Genomic DNA, 6973 nt, shown 5'->3' on the forward strand with positions numbered 1-6973 from the left:
TATGCAGGCGGCTCCTTCCAGCTCATCTTCAGCACCTCTAACTACACTCAGAACCAGACCCTGCCAGCTGTTAATCACTCCGCCCTCTTCCTGTTCGCTGCTGCTGGCCACGCCCACCAAGGAACCTACCGCTGCCTTTACCACGTCTACGTTTTCTCCCATAACTTCTGGTCTATGAGCCAGCCTCTCAACCTCACTGTCTCAGGTAAACTCATGGAGTCCATCAGGAGAAGTTCTGCTTCAGGTGAACCAGCAGCTGTCTGCCTCATTCATGAGGTCAGAGGAGGATTGATTATATTAATGTTCATGATCTACAGGCAGCATGAAAACCAGGGTCTATGTGATTATTGTTCATTTCTAGCTGGACTCATCTGATGAAAGCTGATCCTGAATCTGTTTCATTCATTTTCAGCCCATCTCACTGCTTTGATCATCAGACTGGTTGTCGTCCTGCTGGGAATGGGAATGCTGGGATCCGTCCTGCTCCTCAACTATAAGGTACTGCATGTATCATGCATGATGTGTTCAGTTGGGAAAGTTGTTGCCTTGCAGCTGAACCATCCTGTTTCCAGGCCAGGAGAAACCAGAAGTCTGGACCAGAAAACATCATGATGAACGTTCTTGATGAAGGATCCAGAGCTGAAGGCGGATTAGAGGAGGAGGCTGCAGTCTGAAGGAACCAGGGAAAATCATCTTGGTTTCACATCCACAGGAAGGAGCAGAGACACGTTTCAGACTCCTGGGAATCTGTCCGTCTATGTATCTATGATAAAATGTCTCTGAGCTCCTGCAGCAGGAAGGAAGTTCAACATTCAGAAATTTGTATCTGGACTAAACCTACAGAAGTAAAACTTATATAAGAAGGGAAAAGAAAACATCCACCAAACAAAATATAATAGAAAACCCACTTGATCAAAATCTGATCATCAACCTTGCAAGGATAGCATATGATAGGATGTTTGGGGTCAAAGGTTAGGCAGCCCATTTCCATTCAGGCCCTGAATCCAGCTTGTCCTTGTCTTGGTTGGGGTTATGAAGCTATGGCAAGCCGTTTTAACATAAATTTGGTTTCGTCTGACTATCCGTAATTAAGTTCTAGATATCTAAAAATGCATTTTGACTATCCGGAATAATAATTCTAGATATCTGCATTTACATTCTGACTGGAGAGAATAATAATTCAAGATATCTTTAATTACATTCTGACTGATCAAAATTCATTTCAAGATATCTCAAATTGCGTCAGTGGATCTGTAATTTGATGAGACATGAATCCGGAATTACGATTTCAGATATCTGAATTAAGAATGACGGAAAAGACCCTTTGTGGTGTCCAAACAGTTGCCTGCATTATTTTATATTTCCTGCACAAAATTGTCCATAAATGCCACAAATTAGAAAAAGCTCAGCAATGTTGGAAATGTGGAGAACATAAAACTTCATAAACTATAAGACTGCTAATGATATCTGTAAAAAAATCCTGTGCATTTATTTCCGACGAACCAAATTCACTTAAAAACAGCTTTGAAAAGCTAAATTGCTGTCAATCCATTTTCAAACATCTTTTTCATTTTTTGTGTTTTTTATTGTTTCATTAAACTTTCGAATTTCCACGTAAATCAGTGACATTTTGACTAGACAGAATGTTCATTTAAGATATTTAAATAGAAAAGTTGAATAATTCTAGATTTCTCTAATTTATTTACTTTTAAGATATCTATAATTTCCTCTAGTCAAAACGACATTCTCCTATCCAAAAATACATTTAAGATATCTTGAATTATGGACTAAATAGAGATATCTTTGATTTGAATTATGACTAGTCAAAACTACAATCCAGATATCTTGAATTTACTTTCTGACTAGTCATAATTAAATTGTAGAGATCTGAAATGTGTATTTCAGATAGTCAGTAATTCATTGTAAATATCTTGAATTGAAGTCTCCATACATCTCAAAGGTAAATCTGACATAATTTCTTCTAGTCAAAATATAATTAGAGATTTCTTAAATTGCTAAAACGTCTAGTCATAAACAATTTGAGATATTTGGAATGAAAGGCTGGAAAACTGAATCTTCTTTAGCTGTTTCTCTGAACTGTGTATTATAAAGTTGTAGAATATTTTCTTTTTTGCATTCTTATGACATCCTTAAATGTTTAATATGCTTTATGAAAGAAAATGCGTTGCTTGCAGTCTGTTTTGTAGCTCAGTAGATTGTTAAACTGTGAGGATGGAATGAAACCTTTCCTATCAAACAGTTTGCTGTGTTTTGCTCGAGGCTCTTTCTCCTGACTGTGTTCAGTGAGCAGAGACTCCAAATGCTGTAAAGCCTTCAAATAAATATTGACAAAGAATTGATATATTCTCTCTGGTTTTTGATCGTTTTTCCTCAGTCTGTTAAAGATCATTTCAACCACAAACAGGATCCAATGAGGTTGAGGGCAACAGGACATCAGATGCATCGACCAGCCTAAGTAGTTAAACTTCAGTCCACTTCCTGGGTCAGGTGTGGGCAACTCCAGGCCTCCAGGGTCTCCTGCAACTTTTTTAGATATAAATTTTTTATTTGGAAAGGCGGGATAAAATTACATATACAATCTAGCTTCCATCACAATGGGGATATGCAAAGAAATAACTAAGCCAATCCAGGTTTTTTTTATATAATAACATAACATACATAACAAAAGAGTGAGTGGGGGTTGAGTGGGTCTAGTCTAGTTTGGGTTGAGAGTATAGAGTTTGGAAAAAAATCTCCAAAGCATTTATGGATCTTTCTACGTTTGTTTCAACCCTATTTGTATAGATATTTTTTATTTTGGATAGTTCTATCAGCTTGTTGTTTTCGTAATTTGAATGCTAGGACCTTTTGAGATTTTGCCCCTGCTTCATAATATTTCTGTTTAGTGAAGAGAAGCTTCTTTTGTTTCTTGCATGTTTAAATTGTTCAGTTCTTTTTCACCAATTCAATTTTAGATCTTGTTGCCCTCTTTTGGAGTGTTCTTTCTGGAGTTTTAGTTCCAATTCCAATTGAACTTGTTTTTGTTGTCTAATTTTCTTTTCATTGGATGAAAAAGCTATTTCCCCGGACTACCGCCTTTAGTGCATCCCAAAGTATCGCTGGACCCACCTCGTTATTATCGTTCTCTTCCAAATGTTGTTTGATTTCAGTTCATATTATCCTTAAAGATTGTACTATTTAGTAAATTTGTATTCAGCCTCCAGAGCGTAGATCTGCTCTTTTCAGCCAGTTGAAGGGAGATATAGATTGGACTGTGATCTGAAATGGGATTAGATCCGATTTCCCAACTTTTTAATCTATGCACATTTTAAACATGAAGAATAATCTATTCGTGAGTATACTGTTGAAATAATATTTTAAATTAGCACAATACCGCACAGGATAGTTTTGATAGATATGAAATATACCATAGAAAGTTAAAGTACACTCTATGTTCACATAAATTAGATAAAGATCCAAACTAAAACAACTGCTGACTTTCTGAACTTATATTCTTAGGGAGGATTCTACAGAAAAGACAGGCCTAGAATCTCTTTACACAGAGAGTCTGTCTGCCAGGCAATTAACAAATTCCTTAGCATGGTTCAAAGGTTCACTAGGATCTTAAAACTTTTTATAAATAATTTTATCTATATTAGACTTAAATATATTTCTTTAAGCTGTTTGAATTAGTTACTTCTTAGATCCAAACTTATAGTCATTATTTAGCATTACATTTGTGCAAGCTTGGTTAAAAACACCAACTGGTTACTTGTTGAAGCATTTTGAGGCAGAGATAATGTTCCAGACCCACGCTATAAATCAGATCGCCTAAGAAGGCTGGTAGGAGAAGAGCTGTGTTTTTCAGTGGGTCTCAGAGGTAATAAAATTAACATTGAGACAGCCCACACAAAGGAAAAAACACACCTCCTAATGCATATATTTAAATGAGGAGAATACACATTCGTAGAAAATGGTTTGTTCACAGCAGAAGTTCGAATCTCTTTGTGCTGAGTGAGAGTTTCCCAGAAGATGCATCTTTTGTTTGTTTCTGTTTCTGTTTCCCTTTTTACTCAGTTCATTGTTTCTGTTTTGTCATGTCTTGGACTTTTGATAATCTAGGTGAGATGCTTATTGTAACATTCTTCTTGCATTGATTTTCTCTGGATAAAACTGGATATCTGAAGTCTGACTTCGTATGATTGCTCCTTTCTCCCTCCACATGTACATAGACACAAGAATCTAGGACAGAGGAATAAATTAACGAGCTAAATCAAGTTATTCCTCTTTTTAATTCTTAACAATACATTGTGAGTAGAGGAATAATGTGTAGTCACGACTAGTTTGGGTTCTTATCCCTCCATACATCCACTAATCCCAGTTCATCCAGCATATTTTTCATTCTTTTACTGATATGTTTTGAGTTTGTTTTCCCATTTGATGAGTCCAAATTTGGGTTTAACCTAGTGTTAAGGTCCCCAGCACAAATTACCACACCCTGACTCTTTGTTGCCGCTAATTCAAGTATTTTCTTATAAAAGGACCAGTCACTACCAGGTGGGGCGTAGACATTAAGAAGACTTATCAAGATGCCATCTATTATTCCTGTAATTAAAATATAACGACCCTCCCTGTCTTTATGTTCTGCAACATGTTCATAGCACAAAGAGCTTGATATTAAAATTGCAACCCCTCTTTGTTTTCCGGTGCTGTGGGAAGAAAAATAGACAGATTTAAACCACATCTTGTTCAGTTTGGCATGTTCAGAATCATCTAGGTGAGTTTCCTGCAGCATCGCTATCTGAACTTTATCTTTCCGGAGTTTGGATAGGACTCTCCATCTCTTAATCGGATTATTTATACCATTTATATTGAAAGAAACTACCTTTAACTGAGTCTTCCCCATTTGTGTAGTTTTCTCCTCCATGTCACTGACGACCCTGAAACTCCCCCACCACTCACTAAAACAAGTATAAACAAAAAATAAACAGGAGAACCAGAAACTAACATATTAACAGGAACCATGAAAAAAGAACATGTTCAGCATCCAAGGCAGGGGTCTGTTAACAAGACCCTGTTGGGCCTCTTGAAAGGGGCCCAGAAGGGAAAAACCTCCCATATTGTTAAGGAGGGCCCTTAGAGGTGGCAGCAGCCCAAATAAGAGTAAACCCCAAACCAACCTTTTTAAAATCCCATCATCCTTACAACAGTTCTCTGTACACTTATCTCTGAGAGGAACAACCAAGGAGGGAACATGATGGATCCTTCAGTTCTCAGGTCGAAGGTGGAGATGTTCTTCTGAAGGCCTGGAGCCTCTCTTTGTAGTTTTCTCCTCTTGTAGAACCGGAGGAGCCTTTCTGTTTTCTCCCATCCGTTCTGCTCCAGGACAGCCGCTCGATCTGCTCCTTCAGAGAAGCTGGAGACCTGATGACTTTAACTTTGTAGCCCTTTTTAGCCAGGTCCTCGGTGGTTTCCTCTATGGTGTCGTAGGTTCTGGTTCCTTCTTTATGTTTCACTCGAAGCCTCGCCGGGAAGAGCGTCTGAAACGGAACCCCGTTTTCTTTCAGGACCCTCCGAACCTCAGCGTACTCTCTGCGCTTTCTGAGGATGGCTGGTGGGTAATCATGATCCAGATTTATTTGTTTCTCACGCCACACAAATCCTTTTCGCTGCCAAGCCTTCCGTAGTAACAGCTCTTTATATTTGAAACTCAGAAATTTCACAACGATGGACCGTGGCGGCGCGCCCCTCTGGCGGCTGCGGGCCCAGCGCCCGATGGGCCCGTTCAATCTGCATGTCTGGCCCGCTGTCTTCCAGACCGAGCCCCTCTTTAAGTAAAGTTTCCACAAAAGCAGCCACGGATTCACAGTCTTTTTCAGACCCCTCTGGAACACCATAGATCCTGACGTTCTCCCTCCTGGAGCGGCTCTCTAGGTCTACCAGCTTATCTTCCAGATTCTTGTGTAGCTTTAGCAACTCGGCTACCACTTCCTCCGTGTTTTGGGTTCGCTCCTCCGTCTTCTCCAACCGCTCCTCTACTTCACTTATCCTTGCGTTCGCTTTTCATATTTCCTCCTTAATAGTCGAGAGTTGTTCCTTGGTTTCCTGGCGGAACCCTCTCAGCTCTTCTAGTAAAATTTCCAGGCTAGCCATTCCGTCTTATTGGCTTCAGGCTATCATTCATTAGCTATACCTGTTCGTGAAGTTTATCGTCCTCTCTCTTCTAATTATATTGTCGTTTGGGCTTTGTTGTCGTCTTACCCCCTCTAATATTACTTTCGCAAGGTAATATTACTCAGATGAATGGGAGTAAATCTATAATTTCTCCGGTTGTCTGGGGAGACTCTCTAATGAGCAGCCAACTTTACAGTGTTCCGGCCGGAAGTGGCCTTAGTTATCTTTTAAAAAGTGTTGAAAGTGCAAAAGAAACTGATATTTCTAAAAGTTCAGAAGCTTTCATTTAGTCTTTTGATATTCAATATAAATATTTTGGCAACTTTGTCGCTACATATAATGACTTTTTAGGCCTTCAATCTAGAGACTGCACTCTGCTGCTCTAGAAGTTATTTTAAACTTTAAATAGAATAGCTCCGCCCCCAAATTTGTAAAAATTCCCCTAAAGTGGGCGGGGCCATGTAGGTTAAGTGGGAGGAAATCACTGTTAACTAATTTGCTGTTTTATGTAGTGACTTTTAGACTCTTCTATGACTTTTCTTTTCCAATATGTGACCAGTTACAAAATTTTGCAACGTTTTTCTGTTTGTTTGCTGTTTTTCTTGAATCTGTTTCAAATTGGTTCTGATGAACCATGTCAATGTCCTTTCTTGGTTCCATATCTGGGAAATGTGCTACAAAAATAACACTTATTCATTAGATTTTCCAGATTAAGATGATAAATCTTTATTCATCTTCAGCTCCTCATTAATAAATAGTCTTTTTTAATCCTCTGTGCAGGTGATGATGGCTCTGTCGT

The sequence above is a fragment of the Poeciliopsis prolifica genome, unplaced genomic scaffold (genome assembly GCF_027474105.1).
Source record: "Poeciliopsis prolifica strain line A6 unplaced genomic scaffold, Auburn_PproV2 SCAFFOLD004, whole genome shotgun sequence".
Lineage (NCBI taxonomy): Eukaryota > Metazoa > Chordata > Actinopteri > Cyprinodontiformes > Poeciliidae > Poeciliopsis > Poeciliopsis prolifica.